Genomic DNA, 17876 nt, shown 5'->3' on the forward strand with positions numbered 1-17876 from the left:
GTCGCCGGCCACGCCCCTGCCCCGGCCCGCGCCCCCCATCGTGGTCGTCGCCGACGCCCTCGCCGCCCCCGCCGTCACCCTCGCCGGCCGCCCCCGATGTGAGCCGCCACCGTCGAGGCTTTGTGTTCAGTGCTTTTTTTCATATATACATGTGTATTTTTTTTGTTCATTGCATTTTTTTCGTATATATAATGTATATATGTATCTGGTAGCTATATGATGAATGGAGGTGGCTATGTATGTATGAATATAATTTTCATAGCATTTTTTCGTTTATATATGTTTTTTCATATATGTATTAATTTTTTATTTAGGTTGTTAGTAGATATCGATTTTAGGTTAGTGCATTTTAGGTTAGTGTAGAGGAAAAAGTAAAATAAGGAAAAGGAAGAAAAGAGGAAGAAGGGAGAAGGAAGAAGAAGAAGAAAAAGAAGGAGAGGAAAAAGGAAAATAAGAAGAGGAAGAAAGGAGAAGAAGAGGATAGGAAGAAGAGGAGAAATAAATAAAAAGAGGAAAAAAGAAGAAAAAGAAGAGGAGAAGAAGAAAGGAATAGAGGAGAAGAAGAAAAAAATAGAAATTTTCTATTTTTCTTCTTCTCCTCTATTCCTTTCTTCTTCTCCTCTTTTTTTCTTCTTCTTCTTCCTTCTTCCTTCTTCCTCTTTTCTTCCTTTTCCTTATTTTCCTTTCTCGAGGGAGAAGAAGAAAAAGAAGAGTAGTAGAAGAAGAAAGGAATAGAGGAGAAAGAAGAAACTTCAACACGAGGGGGGGGGTACCGATACCCCCTCCCCGATAACATTATTTTCCCATGTATATGTATGTCGCGTCATTTTCGATATAACCCCCTCGAGATAACTTCGACATGAGGGGCGGTCGATATATATACCCCCTCTCGACCGTGATAACTTATACAACGGCAGCACCCCCCCTCGGCCCTCTCGCTCGACCAAAACTCTCGAGGACACCCAAACCCTAGAGAGAAAACGATGTTGGTCTCCTACCCCCTCCCACCGCACCCCTATCCGACAAATTAACTCTCTCGAGGCCACCCAAATTTACCAAGTTAAAAGAGCGTTGTCGTCAAGGCCACCCCAAACCCTTGAAGCATTGTGTCGAGGCGACATGATTCCTTATTGTGATTAACTAGCTAGTTCTACATTTGCCACTAATATATATATATATATATATATATATATATATATATATATATATATATATATATATATCCATCTGTACTATGTTTGAATAATAATTGACATGTTGTAAATATTTGCAGAAACTATGGAGCACTCCCGAGACGAGGAAACAGAAGCAATGTTGGGGGACATAATCGTACATGGAAGTGATGAAGTTGCGTCATTTCTCAACGACACCGATGGTCAGCTGGAAGGACTGGGTGAAGAAGAGGGCTATGTTCATGATGGCTTCGGCCCATCAATGCCGGTACAAGAAGAGGACTATGTTCATGATGGCTCCGATGACACAATGGAGGTACAAGAAGGAGACCGTGCTGACTGCTCCGGTGACCGAACCGAGTCCGGCCAGGTATATATATATATATCTATATTAGTTAAGCCCGTGCTGACTAGTTAATTGATGCATCCATTGTTTTGGTATATGTACACATATTAATTACTCTTGTCTTTCTTCCTTATAATTTCTAGCCCTCCGGATCAAGCACAACTTCGGTAAGGAGACGAGGCCCGAAGAAAAAATTGAGCTCGGATGAAAAGTTTGAGATCATAGAAATCGCGCCCGACGGCGAACTGATTGAACCCATCCGGACAAAGCGCGCATTTTTTGCTCAGTGCTGGGTTCTTGTTAGGGACAAGATCCCGATCAGCATCCAACAATGGTATAAGCCTAAGGAGGAAGACCCTGAGGTGTCTTATGTCAATGATATGCAGAAAGAAGATCTTTGGACTCAGCTAAAGGCAAATTTCACCCTACCGCCAGAGGAGGATCCGGAGAAGCCAGTTAAAGAGCAATTAATAAAGTCTTTTGCTCTTAAGAAGATGGCAACCCTATTCAGGAGGTGGAGGAAAGAGCTGAACAAGTTTATCGACAAAGAAAAGACACCAGAATTCATCGGCAAATATGAGAAGATCAAAGATCACTGGCCCGCATTTGTGGCCCACAAGACATCGGAAAAGACTAAGAAGATGTCAGCGACAAACAAGCTAAATGCTGCGAAGAAGAAGCTTCACCATCGCACGGGGTCAGGTGGCTACCTCAAAGCCCAACCTAAGTGGTCCAAGGCTGAGAATGATCTGCTTGAAAAAGGGATCGAACCAGAGACAATGTACTGGCCAGACTGTTGCCGGACTTGGTTCTTCGGGGCTGGCGGAACCCTGGACCCTGTATCAGGGAAGTGCCATTGGACGGACGAGCAACTGAAAATACTAGTCAAGCACCTTCGGCACTATATCGATGCAGCGCAACGAGGGACGTTCGTTCCAGACAGGGAGAAGGACGAGCTCACAATGGCCCTAGGGAATCCTGAGCACCCTGGACAGACACGAGGCACGCCAGGATCCATTCCGTGGAAGGTTGGTTTTCCGGACGCAGGGGGTTACAAAACCCACGAGAGGAGGAAGAAACTGGAGCTGGGCCAACTGCAGGCGCTGCACGAAAGGGTAATGGGGCTAGAGGAACGAGAAGCAGCAGATCGCAGCAAACGACTTGCCGAAGCTTCCCCCGAAGCTACCCCGCCATATCAGTGGAGAAGCAGCGTGGCTTCCACCGAGCTGCTTCAGCCGGAGCATATCTTGACGGCTCCTGCCTGCTATCCCGTGGATGCTATCACGAAGTCTCAAAATTGCCACATTATGGCGCCATGGATGAATTTGAAGGTCAAGGCGGCTGTTGGCTCTGTTCATCCTAGTGGACCCGGCACAACTTAACACTACCAGCCGATTCCAGAAGGATATGCTAAGGTGATGGTGGATGAAATAACGGAGGGATTTGAGGACCTCCTGCTTGACCACCCTACCGGTGAAGGGGAGACTAGGCTGGGTTCTGCTCTGAAGACTCCATGCTTATGGTGGAAGGAGCTCATCAACCTTCCGAACTAGACGCCTCTGCCTCCTCCTCCTCCTCCGGCGAGTCAGGGCACTCCGCCTCCTCCACCGCCTCCTCCTCCGGCGAGTGACGATCAGCGCATGCGTGGCGGCACTCCGCCTCCTTCTCTGGCGTGTGGCGGCACTCCGCCTCCTTCTCCGCCTGCGCCGGCGCTCCCGAGCAGCCAGCAGCCTCCTCCTTCTTTGCCTCGCCAGCAAGGGAAGAAGAGACCCTCCGCTGCCCCGGCTGCTCCGGCGCGTCGTAGTCCTTCTCCTCCGCCTCGTAAGCAAGCACGAAAGAAGACAGACACCGCAGCCGCTCCGTCTGCTCCAGCGTCTAGCAGATACGGTCCATCTGTCAAGCCTCTAGAGAAGTTACCGTACGAGAGGACCGAGGAGGAAACCAATATGATCGTGTGGACCCACGTGAAGGAGTTCTTTGAAGGGGTGAAAGCAAAGAGACATCCACCTCCGGAGGAGAAGGTAGATCCGGTGAAAGCAAAGCGCACTCTCGATGCCCTGAGGAAACCGGCAAAGTCTCCGCCGAGAACCAACTATAAGCGCATTACTGAACAGACATATCTCCAAGCGGAGTGGTCGGGAAGTACTGTCAGACATCAAAGAGCAAGAGAATGAGCAGCTGCAAAAAAATTGACCAGCTCGGCGAACAAGCAAACCAATCATGCCCCCCGCTCAATGTGTCTAGCGGCAACATCGTCGCTAATGTTCCGGGGATGGTGTCCGGTTATGGCAATCTACAAGATTACCTGCCTGACGATGCACTTCCTGATTTCATGGAGGTGGAGGAACACAGATACGAGTACGGGAAGCCTCTCGTCAAAGATGAAAAATCTCTAACAACGATGATGCGAAGATTCCATACTTGGTACATGAAAACCTACAGAGAGTCTGGGGGGACGAATACTTTGTATCTGAGAATTAAAGAGGAGCACGACCTCGTTGGAAATGATCTGTTGCCTATTCCATTTGAGGAGTTCTTCGAGTTCTTCAATCAAAAGGCCCTCGATAAATTAACGGTCTTTTGCTACTGCCTGTAAGTACTATTTATGTCATTAAGTCTCTATATATAGCTCGTCTCTTTCATTGCATGTATTTATAATTAATTATCCTCAATATATTATGCAGATTGAAGATCGTCGAGTGCAAAAAACAAGAAATTTATGATATTGGGTTCATTAACACAAATATCATAGATGTATTTCTGGTTGAAAAGCACGTCAAAGAGGCCGAGGACAACTTGCTACAATCGTTGATCAAAAATCAAAACAAAGATACCATACTCTTTCCTTACAACGGCAAGTGAGTGTTACTGTTGTGTGCAGATTCGGTTTCCCTTATTACTCGAGCGAGGTTATAGTAATGTAATTGATGAGTTATGCATGCGTGCGCAGGTACCACTATATTCTTTTGGAGATTAAGCTTGAGCGTGGACTAGTAACCGTCTTAGACTCGAGACGGAAAGATCCCAAAACCTATGCGGACATCACTGGAATGCTCAGCAAGTAAGTTCAATCGATCATTATCGCACCATATCGGCAACTTTTTGTTCATTTCCTGATATCTCAAGTAATAATAATTATTTTCTTTGTCTTGCAGGGTTTGGAAACAGTTCACCGCTAAAGCTCCGGGACTGCCGAAGGAGCTGCGATATACATACCCGAAAGTAAGTACTACTGGCTAGCTAGTTGCGCGCATCTCCCGTTGATTTTATAGCTATACTTTCATCAATGCCATTTATAATGCTTCATTATCAGTTTGATTGACCTCTATTTCTCGTAAAGTGCTTGTGGCAGGAACAAGGAAATGATTTATGTGGATACTACGTGTGCGAGTTCATCCACACCGCGACTTTGAAAAATAAGCGGGGCTACTCTCAAAGACAAGATGAAGTGCGTAAGAAATAATATTCACAATTTCATTTTATTACACCATCATTTCTGTTGAGTTTCATTCATATATATGTATTAATTAACCCCCTTCTTCAAATTAGACGTGGCAGATGCGGAATGAACTCCTAGAACCAGATCGCATGAAAGCAATTCAAGAGGAATTGGCAGGATTCTTTCTTGACCACATCATCAATAAAGCCGGAGAATCCCATGCGGAAGTTGATTTCAATTGCTAGGGGACTGTAATTGAGAGATCTTACATATTGTACATGTATGTAGCCAGTAGCGTCGGATACATGATACAAAAACTTGTTGTTCGACCAATCTCTCGGAGAAGGAGAGGTCGATCGATCATTTCTCTCGGTATGCATGACGAACTTCTGTACTCAATGGTTCCCTTCATTTTCTTACTAGCTAGCGTGTCGAGGGCTATATGTATATAGTACGTAGCGTCGACCAAGCATGGACATAAGAGAGGACACTTCTCTCTATTAATTAGCTAGCTAACACAATATATGAAACACCTAAATTAACCCCCCAAAACCCCCAACCCCTTCCCCCCTTTCAAATAAAAAACCCCAGCCACTGGAATGCTGACGCGTGGATGCCTTTTGGTCCCGGTTGGTGCCACCGACCGGGACCAAAGGCCCCCCTGCCTGGGCTCGGCGCACCGGCCACGTGGAGGACCATCTGGCCAGGTTCGTGTTTCAACCAGGACTAAAGGGGGGAGATATAATTAACGACCCATTAGTCCCGGTTCATGAACCGGGACTAAAGGCCCTTATGAACTGGGACAAATGCCCCCTTTTCTACTAGTGTGCTACTGATGACATTAAGAACGTCTGGCAGAGCAAAGCTGATGACTACTTGATAGTTCAGTGTGCCATGCTTTACGGCTTAGAACCGGGACTTCAACGATGTTTTGAACGTCATGGAGCATATGAGATGTTCCAGGAGTTGAAGTTAATATTTCAAGCAAATGCCCGGATTGAGAGATATGAAGTCTCCAATAAGTTATATAGCTGCAAGATGGAGGAGAATAGTTCTGTCAGTGAACATATACTTAGAAAGTCTGGGTACCACAACTAGTTGACTCAACTGGGAATTAATCTTCCTGATGATAGTGTCATTGACAGAGTTCTTAAATCACTGCCACCAAGCTACAAAATCTCGGGTGATGAACTATAATATGCAAGGGATCGATAAGACAATTCCTGAGCTCTTCGCAATGCTAAAAGCTGCGGAGGTAGAAATCAAGAAGGAGCATCAAATGTTGATTGTCAACAAGACCACCAGTTTTAAGAAGAAAGGCAAAGGGAAGAAGAGGAACTTCAAGAAGAACGGCAAGCAAGTTGCTTCTCAATTGAAGAAGCCCAAGTCTGGACCTAAGCCTGAGACTGGGTGCTTCTACTGCAAAGGGACTGGTCACTGGAAGAGGAACTGCCCCAAGTATTTGGCGGATAAGAAGGATGGAAAAGTGAAAGGTATATGTGATATACATATTATTGATGTGTACTTAACTACGCTCGTAGTAGCGCCTGGGTATTTGATACTGGTTTTGTTGCTCATATTTGCAACTTGAAACAGGGGCTATGGATTAAGCGAAGATTGGCTAAGGACGAGGTGATGATGCACGTGGAAAATGGTTCCAAAGTCGATGTGAGATCGCGGTCGGCATGCTACCTCTACATCTACCTTTGGGATTAATTAGTTTTACACCTCAATAATTGTTATTTGGTGCCAGCGTTGAGCATGAACGTTAGATCTGGATCTTGTTTGATGCGATATGGTTATTCATTTAAATCAGAGAATAATGGTTGTTCTATTTATATGAGTAATATCTTTTACGGTCATCCACCCTTGATGAGTGGTCTATTTTTATTGAATCTTGATAGTAGTGATACACATATTCATATTATTGAAGGCAAAAGATATAACTTCAATAATAATAGTGCAACTTATTTGTGACACTGCCGTTTGGGTCATATTGGTGTAAAGCGCATGAAGAAACTCCATGCTTATGGGCTTGTGGAATCACTTGATTATGAATCACTTGATACTTGCGAACCATGCCTCATGGGCAAGATGACTAAGACTTCGTTTTCATGAACTATGGAGCGAGCAACAGACTTGTTGGAAATAATATATACTGCTGTATGCGGTCCAATGAGTATTGATGCTCGCGGCGCGTATCATTATTTTTCTTACCTTCACAGATGATTTGAGCAGAGATGGTTTATCTACTTAATAAAGCATACGTCTAAAATATTTGAAAAGTTCAAAGAATTTCAGAGTGAAGCGGAAAATCATCGTAACAAGAAATAAAGTTTCTATGATCTGATCGTGGAGGAGAATATTTGAGTTACGAGTTTGGTCTTCATTTGAAACAATGTGGAATAGTTTCACAACTTACGCCACCTGGAACACCAGCGAAATGGTGTGTCCGAACATCGTAACCGTATTTTATTAGATATGGTGTGATCTATGATGTCTCTTACTGATTTACCGCTATCATTTTGGGGTTATACTTTAGAGACGGCTGCATTCACTTTAAATAGGGCACCATCAAAATCCGTTGAGACGACGCCTCATGAACTGTGGTTTGGCAAGAAACCAAAGTTGTCGTTTCTTAAGGTTTGGGGCTGCGATGCTTATCTGAAAAAACTTCAAGCTGATAAGCTCGAACCCAAATCGAAGAAGTGTGTCTTCATAGGATACTCAAAGGAAACTGTTGGGTACACCTTCTATCAAAGATCCGAAGGCAAGATATTCGTTGCTAAGAATTGATCCTTTCTAGAGAAGGAGTTTCTCTTGAAAGAAGTGAGTGGGAGGAAAGTAGAACTTGATGAGGTAATTGTACCTGCTCCCGAATTGGAAAGTAGTTCATCACAAAAATCAGTTCCAGTGATTCCTACATCATTTAGTGAGGAAGCTAATGATAGTGATCATGAAACTTCAGATCAAGTTACTACTGAACCTCGTAGGTCAACGAGAGTAAGATCCGCACCAGAGTGGTACGGTAATCCTGTTCTGGACATCATGTTACTAGACCATAACGAACCTGCGAACTATGAGGAAGCGATGATGAGCCCAGATTCCGTGAAATGGCTTGAGGCCATGAAATCTGAGATGGGATCCATGTACGAGAACAAAATTTGGACTTTGGTTGACTTGCCCGATGATCGGCAAATCATCGAGAATAAATGGATCTTTAGGAAGAAGACTGACGTTGCCGGTAATTTTACTGTCTACAAAGCTCGACTTGTTGCGAAAGGTTTTCGACAAGTTCAAGGAGTTGACTACGATTAGACTTTCTCACCCGTAGCGATGCTTAAGTCTGTCCGAATCATGTTAGCAATTGCCTCATTTTATGATTATGAAATTTGACAAATCGATGTCAAAACTATATTCCTGAATGGATTTCTGGAATAAGAGTTGTATATGATGCAACTAGAAGGTTTTGTTGATCCAAAGGATGTTAACAAAGTGCGCAAGCTCCAGCGATCCATTTATGGACTGGTGCAAGCCTCTCGGAGTTGGAATGAACGTTTTGATAGTGTGATCAAAGCATATGGTTTTATACAGACTTTTGGAGAAGCCTGTATTTACAAGAAAGTGAGTGGGAGCTCTGTAGCATTTCTAATATTATATGTAAATGACATATTGTTTGATTGGAAATGATATAGAATTTCTGGATAGCATAAAAGGATACTTGAATAAGAGTTTTTCAATGAAAGACCTCGGTGAAGCTGCTTATCTATTGGGCATCTAGATCTATAGAGATAGATCAAGACGCTTAACTGGACTTTCACAAAGCACATACCTTGATAAGATTTTGAAGAAGTTCAAAATAGATCAGTCAAAGAAAGGGTTCTTGCCTGTGTTACAAGGTGTGAAGTTGAGTGAGACTCAATGCCCGACCACTGTAGAAGATAGAGAGAAAATGAAAGTCATTCCCTATGCTTCAGCTGTAGGTTCTATCATGTATGCAATGTTGTGTACCAGACCTGATGTGTGCCTTGGTATAAGTATAGTAGGTAGGTACCAAAGTAATCCAGGAGTGGATCACTGGACAGCGGTCAAGAACATCCTGAAATATCTGAAAAGGACTAAGGATATGTTTCTCGTTTACGGAGGTGACAAAGAGCTCGTCGTAAATGGTAACGTCGATGCAAGCTTTGACACTGATCCGGATGAATCTACGTCGCAACCGGATACGTGTTTATATTGAACGGTGGATCTGTCAGTTTGTGTAGTTCTAAGCACAGCGTCATGGCGGGATCTACTTGTGAAGCGGAATACATAGCTGCTTCAGAAGCAGCAAATGAAGGAGTCTGGATGAAGGAGTTCATATCCGATCTAGGTGTCATACCTAGTGCATCGTGTCTAATGAAAATCTTTTGTGATAATACTGGAGCAATTGCCTTGGTGAAGGAATCCATATTTCACAAGAGAACCAAGCACATCAAGAGATGCTTCAATTCCATCCGTCATCAAGTGTAGGAAGGGGAGATAGAGATTTGCAAGATACATATGGATCTTAATGTTGCAGACCCATTGACTCAGCCTCTCTCACGAGCGAAACATGATCAACACCAAGACTCCATGGGTGTTAGAATCATTACAATGTAATCTAGATTATTGACTCTAGTGCAAGTGGGAGACTGAAAGAAATATGCCCTAGAGGCAATAATAAAGATGTTATTTATATTTCATTATATCATGATAAATGTTTATTATTCATGCTAGAATTGTATTAACCGGAAACTTAGTACATGTGTGAATAAATAGACAAACAGAGTGTCACTAGTATGCCTCTACTTGACTAGCTCGTTGATCAAAGATTGTTAAAATTTCCTAGCCATTGACATGAGTTGTCATTTGATGAACGGGATCACATCATTAGAGAATAATGTGATTGACATGACCCATCTGTTAGCTTAGCACTATGATCATTTAGTTTATTGCTATTGCTTTCTTCATAATTTATATATACATGTTCCTATGACTATGAGATTATTCAACTCCCGAATACTGAAGGAACACTTAGTGTGCTATCAAACGTCACAACGTAACTGGGTGATTATAAAGATGCTCTACAGGTGTCTGTGATGGTGTTTGTTTGGTTGGTATAGATCGAGATTAGAATTTGTCACTCTGTGTTTCAGAGAGGTATCTATGGGCCCTCTCGGTAATGCACATCACTATAAGCCTTGCAAGCAATGTGACTAATGAGTTATTCACGGGATGATGCACTACGGAACGAGTAAAGAGACTTGCCGGTAACGAGAATGAACTAGGTATTGAGATACAGACGATCGAATCTCGGGCAAGTAACATACCGATGACAAAGGGAACAATGTATGTTGTTATGCGGTTTGACCGATAAAGATCTTCATAGAATATGTAGGAACCAATATGAGCATCCAGGTTCCGCTATTGGTTATTGACCGGAAGTGAGTCTCGGTCCTGTCTACGTAGTTCTCGAACCCGTAGGGTCCGCACGCTTAACGTTCGATGACGATTGGCATTATGAGTTTATGTGTTTTGATGTACCGAAGGTTGTTTGGAGTCCCGTATGTGATCATGGACATGACGAGGAGTCTCGAAATGGTCGACACATAAAGATTGATATATTGGAAGGCGAGGTTACCGCGAGGTTACCGGAACCCCCCAGGGAGGTAATGGGCCTTAATGGGCCATGGTGGAAGAGAGTATTATAGGCGGCCAAGGTGCCCCCCCCCAAGCCCAATCAGAATTGGGAGGGGGGCCGGTGCCCTTTCCTTCTCTCCCTCTCCCTCTTCCTTCTTCTCCTACTCCAACTAGGGAAGGGGGGAAACCTGCTCCAACTAGGAGTAGGACTCCCCCCCTTGGGCGCCCCATAGAGAGGGCCGGCCCTCCCCTCCTCCACTCCTTTATATACGGGGGAGGGGGGGCCCTCATAGATACACAAGTTGATTGTTTAGCCGTGTGCGGTGTCCCCCTCCACAGATTTCCACCTCGGTCATATCGTTGTAGTGCTTAGGCGAAGCCGTGCGTCGATAACTTCATCATCACCGTCATCACGCTGTCGTGCTGACGAAACTCTCCCTCGACCTCAGCTGGATCTAGAGTTCGTGGGACGTCATCAAGCTGAACGTGTGCAGATCGAGGAGGTGACGTACCTTCATTGCTAGGATCGGTCGGATCGTGAAGACGTACGACTACATCAACTGTGTTGTTATAACACTTCCACTTTCGGTCTACGACGGTACGTAGACAACACTCTCCCCTCTCGTTGCTATGCACCACCTAGATAGATCTTGTGTGATCGTAGTAATTTTTTTGAAATTACTGTGTTCCCCAACAGGTGCGATTTACGGATAGGATCTACCGCTCCTTAGGCTGGACATGAGTTATTGCTTGGCATTGTATCGAATTATTTTATTTTTAGGGTGCTCTGGACTATTTGACCGTGTCCATCTAGCTATGCAGAGACCGGGCTTTCTTTCAATATGATTGTATCACCTTGATATATCTATTCAATGAAAAGTCCTTTATCGGAAAAAAAAAGTATACGATGGTGACATGCATGATGGTGGCCATGTGTGTACCGTGGTATGCATCTATCCAAATACTTGCATCGGTCGGATGGGCGCGCACGTACCTGAATACGTATGTACCGGCAGGCCATGTGTCTATACCTGTCCGAATACCCGCGTACCTGGCCATGCTCAGATGCCTGGACACTCGCACGTTCGAAAAGGAACTGATCCACCTGCCGATACACAACTAGGTACGTATGACGTATAGCATAGTCCATATACGGTTTTTCATACTAGTCAAATGGGAAACAATATAAAAAATGAGTTCGACAGTACATGGATGATATTATGCTGGAGTATAATGCTTTCAATAGTGATTTCTTTTAAAAAACATCATCCAGATAGTGTGTCGACCACATGAAAAAAAATCATGGCACATGCTACACGGATGGACAGATAGATTTGGAAGAAAAAAAAGGTCCCATAAATAATAGCAGGTCATTAGTTGTACATGTTACTTGGTGTCATACTTGCTACATGATTGTCAAGTTCTTTTGTGGTGTTGGGCTCAATATATGTAGCTTGCATATTTCACTATATTTATTCATATTTGAGCTACGAAGCCCTCTGTTTCTATTTCTGCGATGCTACCATGAGCTTATATGGCCAGGAATCTAGATGTGATTTCTGTCTAGCACACAACAGTTTGATTGAGCTAGGTATCATGTCTACACCAAATATTTTGTCGTGTGACAGGGCGAAGTTGAGATATTAGAGAAAACTGACCAGCTCATGTATTATGTTTTGACTCCACCTTCAAGGTTCAGGGCTGCACTCGCCTCGCATTGAAAATTGCTGCAAGCTTCGTCAACATGTTCTCCAAGGCATGGGCCGCCATGATTATCCCGTTGAACATCTCCAATAGCGCACCTGATGTCGTGCTGGTGCCCACGCGGATGGCATCGACGACGCCACCCTGCAGCCCATCCCTCTGCACTTCCTCCAGGGTTTGGATGTGCTGTGCGGTGTCAACCCAACAAACCTGTTCACCCCCTCTGCCACGTGATCCGGCAACCTCCATCGACTCTTCCCTCTTATCCCGTCCATGCAAGGCCTCTCTCCTTAGCAGCACTTGGAGTCGAGGTGGTCTTTCGATCAGTTTCGAAATTATGGACTCAAAACATTGCCGCTCGTGCAGAAAATTTTGGGAAAGATCTGCTACTTCGATCAGTTTTGAAATTGACGCGGAACTGATTACGACCATCTTTCTGAACTTAATAACAACAATCTTTTGAGGCACCCATACATATAAAGAGCGATAAAGAAAAACCGAGTTCGTGGAGATACCTTCCCTCTCCGCCCATGTCCACTCGCTCGCTCCAGCGGTAGCTCCCAACTCCCGCACCACGCACCACGGGCGGATGCATAGCCGCCGCGGCCTCCGCTTCCCACCTCTGCTCCCCTCGCGGATCGCACCCACGACCAGCACCTGGAGGACGGCGTCAGTTAACCTGAGGGTCGCCACGCAGCGTGACTCCGCCTCCGACGAGCCGCCGGAGTTCTCACCGCCTGACGGGTCGGTGCCCCCAGTTCCCAGGCGCTTCGCGGTCAAGGATGGCCAGCTCGGCAGTGTCTCCGGCGTGTCCCTCGCCCTGCCTTTCCGACTCAGCACCGGCCTCGGCACCAGCATCTTTGTCGTAGGGTTCTTCCCCTGGGATCCTCTTCCAGCTGGGCTTGCACGACAAGGGCTGATAATTTTCTCTTCTTCTGATTTATTCTTTTGCTTCAATTGTTGATGTATTCTGGCCTAAACTTTCAGCTGTCTGTTTTGTTGAAAGGTAAATATCTTTTATGTTTGCTACATCTGCATTTTTTAGTTGACAGTTTTCATGTGGGCAATCTTGGTGTTTACGATTGCCATGTAAATTTTCAGGTGAGAGAGGCCAACATTTCGTCCAATGGTTTTAGAAACGGGAGGGAAGAAACAGTTCCCTTATATGGTATGCAAGAATTTCCTCACCAATTCTGTGGTTTCTTAGGTGATATCTGTCGCTGATGTATCAAATTTTATGTTTCTTTCTAATTTAATATCTGAATCATATTTGACAAACAAGCATGATCCCAGCAGAATCACCATTAACTAATACTCCATCTCTTCCAAAATGTAATAAGTTCTAGGTTTGTTCTAAGTGAATATTCTTCATGTGTAGAGAACTTATATTTTGGAACAGAGAGCATATTAATATTTCTGAACTTCTGGTTTCCTGGCAAAATGTTTTTTCTTCATATTGTTGCAGTCTTCTGGGCAGTGTATTTTGTCATTCATTAGTAAGCAGACATCGGATGCTTTGTCATGTTGTTGCAGTCTTTCGCTGCAATTTGTTTGGTCATTCATTAGTAAGTAGACATCTGATGTTCTCTTCTACATTGCCCAAAAGAAAATGCTATGCAAAGAAAGCAAAATTAGTTCTAAACCTATCTTCATTTAAGATAATCATAAGCTCCAGGTGGATCCAAACACAGGAGTTGCCATCTATGAATCAGATGAAATCATAAAATACCTTGCAGACACCTATGGTTTGTACTCCATCATTTATTTTACCAAATCTTCGTTCCCCTGTTCCTGACAGGCTCCTTCCTGTTAGCTCCTTCAACTGTGCTTGTTTTTCAGGCGATGAAACTGTCCCAGTAATGGAACTGGTTCATTGTTAGTTAAGAATAAGATGTGCAGTTGCTGAAACGTTGCTGCTTATTTTGTTGACAATAACAGCCAGGATTGCTATGATTTTGCGTGTATGGAAGGTAGATTGTCAATAAACCAGATAAGCATGTATACAGTATGTGAGCTCTGAAAGGTTTTTGCTCAAAACCAGCTGACGCATATTGTTTCCAGGGATCATCCTACACTATTTCAAAGCTTCCACCACAGACAATAGAGATCTGGGCATACGAGGTATAATTCTTTGTTTTTTGTTTTCGTGTGGTACTAGTCCCAGAACTTGAGCAGTACATGTTTTGTCACTAGGGATATCCTTTCTGAAAAATAGCACGAGAGACCCTTGTTGAATTGGAGTTGCCACACTTGCTACACAGGTATTCGATACAGGAAACTTCATGACAAATCTGTAAATAGGTAGCTAAATGCTCTGCCATCATAACATGATGACAGTGCGGAATACTTCTACAGCTGACCCTAGTACATGTTCACGTCTTCTAGTTATATATGCCATAAGTGGAGTGTCTTGTTGACTCAATACATCTTTGTAGTGTTAAAAAGACACTGGAATTAACTTTAATATTTTTTGCTGCAGTTGTGCACGTGGCAGCCCCATGCAACAGGAAATTTTCAAGACACATGGCCTTTTCCAGGTCTGCTACCCTGTGATTTATGAAATTGTTGCTTAACCTTTGCAGTCGCATGGCCTAGTAGCGTATCACATGTATCATAATGCCTTTGCAGGCACCTTATATCGAGGATCCTAACATGGGGGTCAAGATGTTCGAAAGCGCTAGGATCATAGAGTATCTAAGGGCAACATATTCACTCTATCCTCAGTAAACTTATCGCCCGAGATCCTTGAAGAATCCATATATATGATGGATTTAGAATTTATTATTTACAATAAACCTCTGAGTCCCAAGTGCAGTGTAAAAGTTGTATTCATCCACTTGCTATAATTGATTTTCTTGGTGACTGGGGCTTATATGATAGATAAGGAAGAACCGGGCCGAGTGTTGCCGAACCCCTGTGAATTGTCATCCTTTGAGATATTTTATGGTGGCGCGAAACCATGAGGAGATGAAATTTTGTAGCGTGGGAAGCATGTCGGATTTATGATGCAAAGGAAGACATATGTAATGTGTGTTATCTTATATAGGCAAATAAAGTAGTCGAAACTAGAAATACTTCGAGACGTGGTCCATAAATTAATTCCAACGAAGATGATCTGAGTTGGCAATACTCGTGTCAAACATTGTATTGTAAAGTTGTAATCTAACAACCAAAAAGATCAACATATAATTGGGAGGAAGTCAAACATTTGACACGATACTATTAGCATAGTATATGATAAAGAGACACGGCCCGCACTGCTAAATATTATTTGATTTGAAAGGTTGGGCGCGCTTTCTTGCACCGTTGGTGTTGTTGGGTTTCTTTAAAAACTACTCACTAAATGGCAAAATATAATGTGTATTACTTTTTTGGAAAGTCAAACCTTTTAAGTTTGATCAAATTTGTACACAAAATATATATAATTCATAATATCAAATCAGTGCGATTAGATTCGTCATGAAATGAATTTTCATACTTTTTTTGTTTAATATTGGGGATGTCAATACTTTTTGCTCTGAACTTGTAAAAATTAAAGAAAATTGACTTTTCAAAAAATAACACTCCTTATATTTTGGAACTGATGGAAAATTTAGTTTGACGAGTAGGGAGATGTTGGAGTGTGTTTTAGTTTTATTTACAGTGCGATGATTTTATGGGCCTATTCTGGTACGGTGTAGTTCTATGTTATCCACTAACGAATGTGTATTTATATGGGGACATTTTTACGTCGGGCTGCATGTACTCTATTGGTGCTATAGTATAACATGGTGATACTTCTTTTCTCTAGGTGTTGGAAGGGTGTGCGGGATTGATATATTTTTATAGATTGGTTGCTGCTGATTGATTTGAAAAATCGTTGGCCCGTTCAAAATTATAAATCAAATCCAAAATTGAATGCCTCAATTGAATGAAAGAGCTTCAAAATGTAAATATAGAGAATTAAAAGAATTGAATGAGAGAGCTCCTGAGAAATTGTTGACCCGATCAAAATTAGGCTGATCCAATTCTAAATTGAAGACCTCGCTTAATTGCGAGGCCTTCAGAATTTGGAAGTATAGTGTATAGTATAAAATAATAGAATGAGATAACTTTGAGAAATTATTGACCTGGTCAAAATTGAGTGACCTAATCCTAATTGAAGATCTAAATTGTATGTGGGCTCTTTAAAACAAGAGAGCGTAGTATTATAGAGGATGATAGTTTTGCACCACTTATCTATGTACAACTTACTATATCACTAGTAGAAAAGGGGCCAATGGTCCAGGCCGGTCCAGCCCATTAGTCCCGGTTCAACCCAGAACCGGGACCAATGGGGGCATTGGACCCGGTTCGTGAGTCCCGGGGGGCGGCCGGGCCACGTGGGCCATTGGTCCCGGTTTGTCTAGATCTTTTGGTCCCGGTTGGTGGGACGAACCGGGACCAATGGTCCTCGCTCCTGGCCCACCACCATTGGTCCCGGTTGGTGGCATGAACCGGGACCAAAGGCTGCCCTTTAGTCCCGGTTCATGCCACCAACCGGGTCTAAAGTGTTGGTCCTCGTTGCGGGAGTTTAGTCCCACCTCGCCAACCGAAGGGGAATCAGACCAGTTTATAAGCCCCTTCCTCTCTGCCTTGTTGAGCTCCTCTCAAAATGAAAATAGATGCCCTTATACAGGAAATTTAACCTAAATTCATATTGAATTTCTCTGAAGTTAGTAGAAATTTATTATAAATTTAGGTTGAATTTTCTCTATAAGCGCATCTATGCTCATTTCTGAGTAGTTTTTTATATAGTTTTTTTTTCTGCTATATTTATTTTTTTTCTTTTTATTTCTGAGTTGTAATAAGTCATTAAAAATAAGCATCTATGCTCATTTTTAGTTAAGTTAATCACAACTATTAAAAATAAGTCATTAAAAATAAAAAAGAGCCGCAATGCTCGTTAATTTGCTTCAATCCTTTCGGAATAGTGTCAACTGCACTGCACATAGCTCTGTGCAGTCTACCCTATTCCTCAAGGCTTGAAGCTAACCAACGTGCATGTGAGCATTGAGCCTCTTCTTCATCGTCTCTGAACTCAGGGCTTATAAACAGCTGCGAGTGCCTCTCGCTTGGCGAGGTGGGACTAAAGAAACAGCTGCAGAAAGAATCAACTAAAAAACAGCTGCAGAAAATAAAAAATTAGATGGGTCCATTGGTACCGGTTGGTGGCGCTACCGGTACCAATGCCCCTCTTTGGTACCGGTTGGTGCCATCAACCGGTACCAATGCGCCCCTTTTGTCCCGGTTGGAGCCACCAATCGGGACCAAAGGTCTTCGTTTCCCGCCCTTTGGGCTGCCGCAAGGAGGCCTTTGGTCCCGGTTGGTGGCTCAAACCGGGACAAAAGGGGGGCATTGGTCCCGGTTTGCGGCACGAACCGGGACCAAAGCCTCTACTATATAAGTAGCACTGCCGCCCCGCCCCGACTTCGATCTCTCTCGACGCCCTGACGCCGTCCCCTGCCGTCACCTCGCCGTCGCCGCCCCGCCCCGCCCCGACACCGTCGCCGCCCCGACGCCGTCGCCGCCCCGC

At 43.7% G+C, this 17876-nt stretch overlaps 2 pseudogenes; both read left to right on the forward strand.

Annotated features, from left to right (window-relative positions):
• Positions 1-12911: 12911 nt before the first annotated feature.
• On the forward strand, positions 12912-15049 carry LOC119284165 (annotated as a pseudogene).
• Positions 15050-17113: 2064 nt separating this feature from the next.
• The window catches only part of LOC119284166, a 5610-nt pseudogene continuing 4847 nt past the window's right edge, over positions 17114-17876 (forward strand).

This window comes from Triticum dicoccoides, chromosome 4A (assembly GCF_002162155.2).
Source record: "Triticum dicoccoides isolate Atlit2015 ecotype Zavitan chromosome 4A, WEW_v2.0, whole genome shotgun sequence".
In the NCBI taxonomy this organism is placed as follows: Eukaryota; Viridiplantae; Streptophyta; class Magnoliopsida; order Poales; family Poaceae; genus Triticum; species Triticum dicoccoides.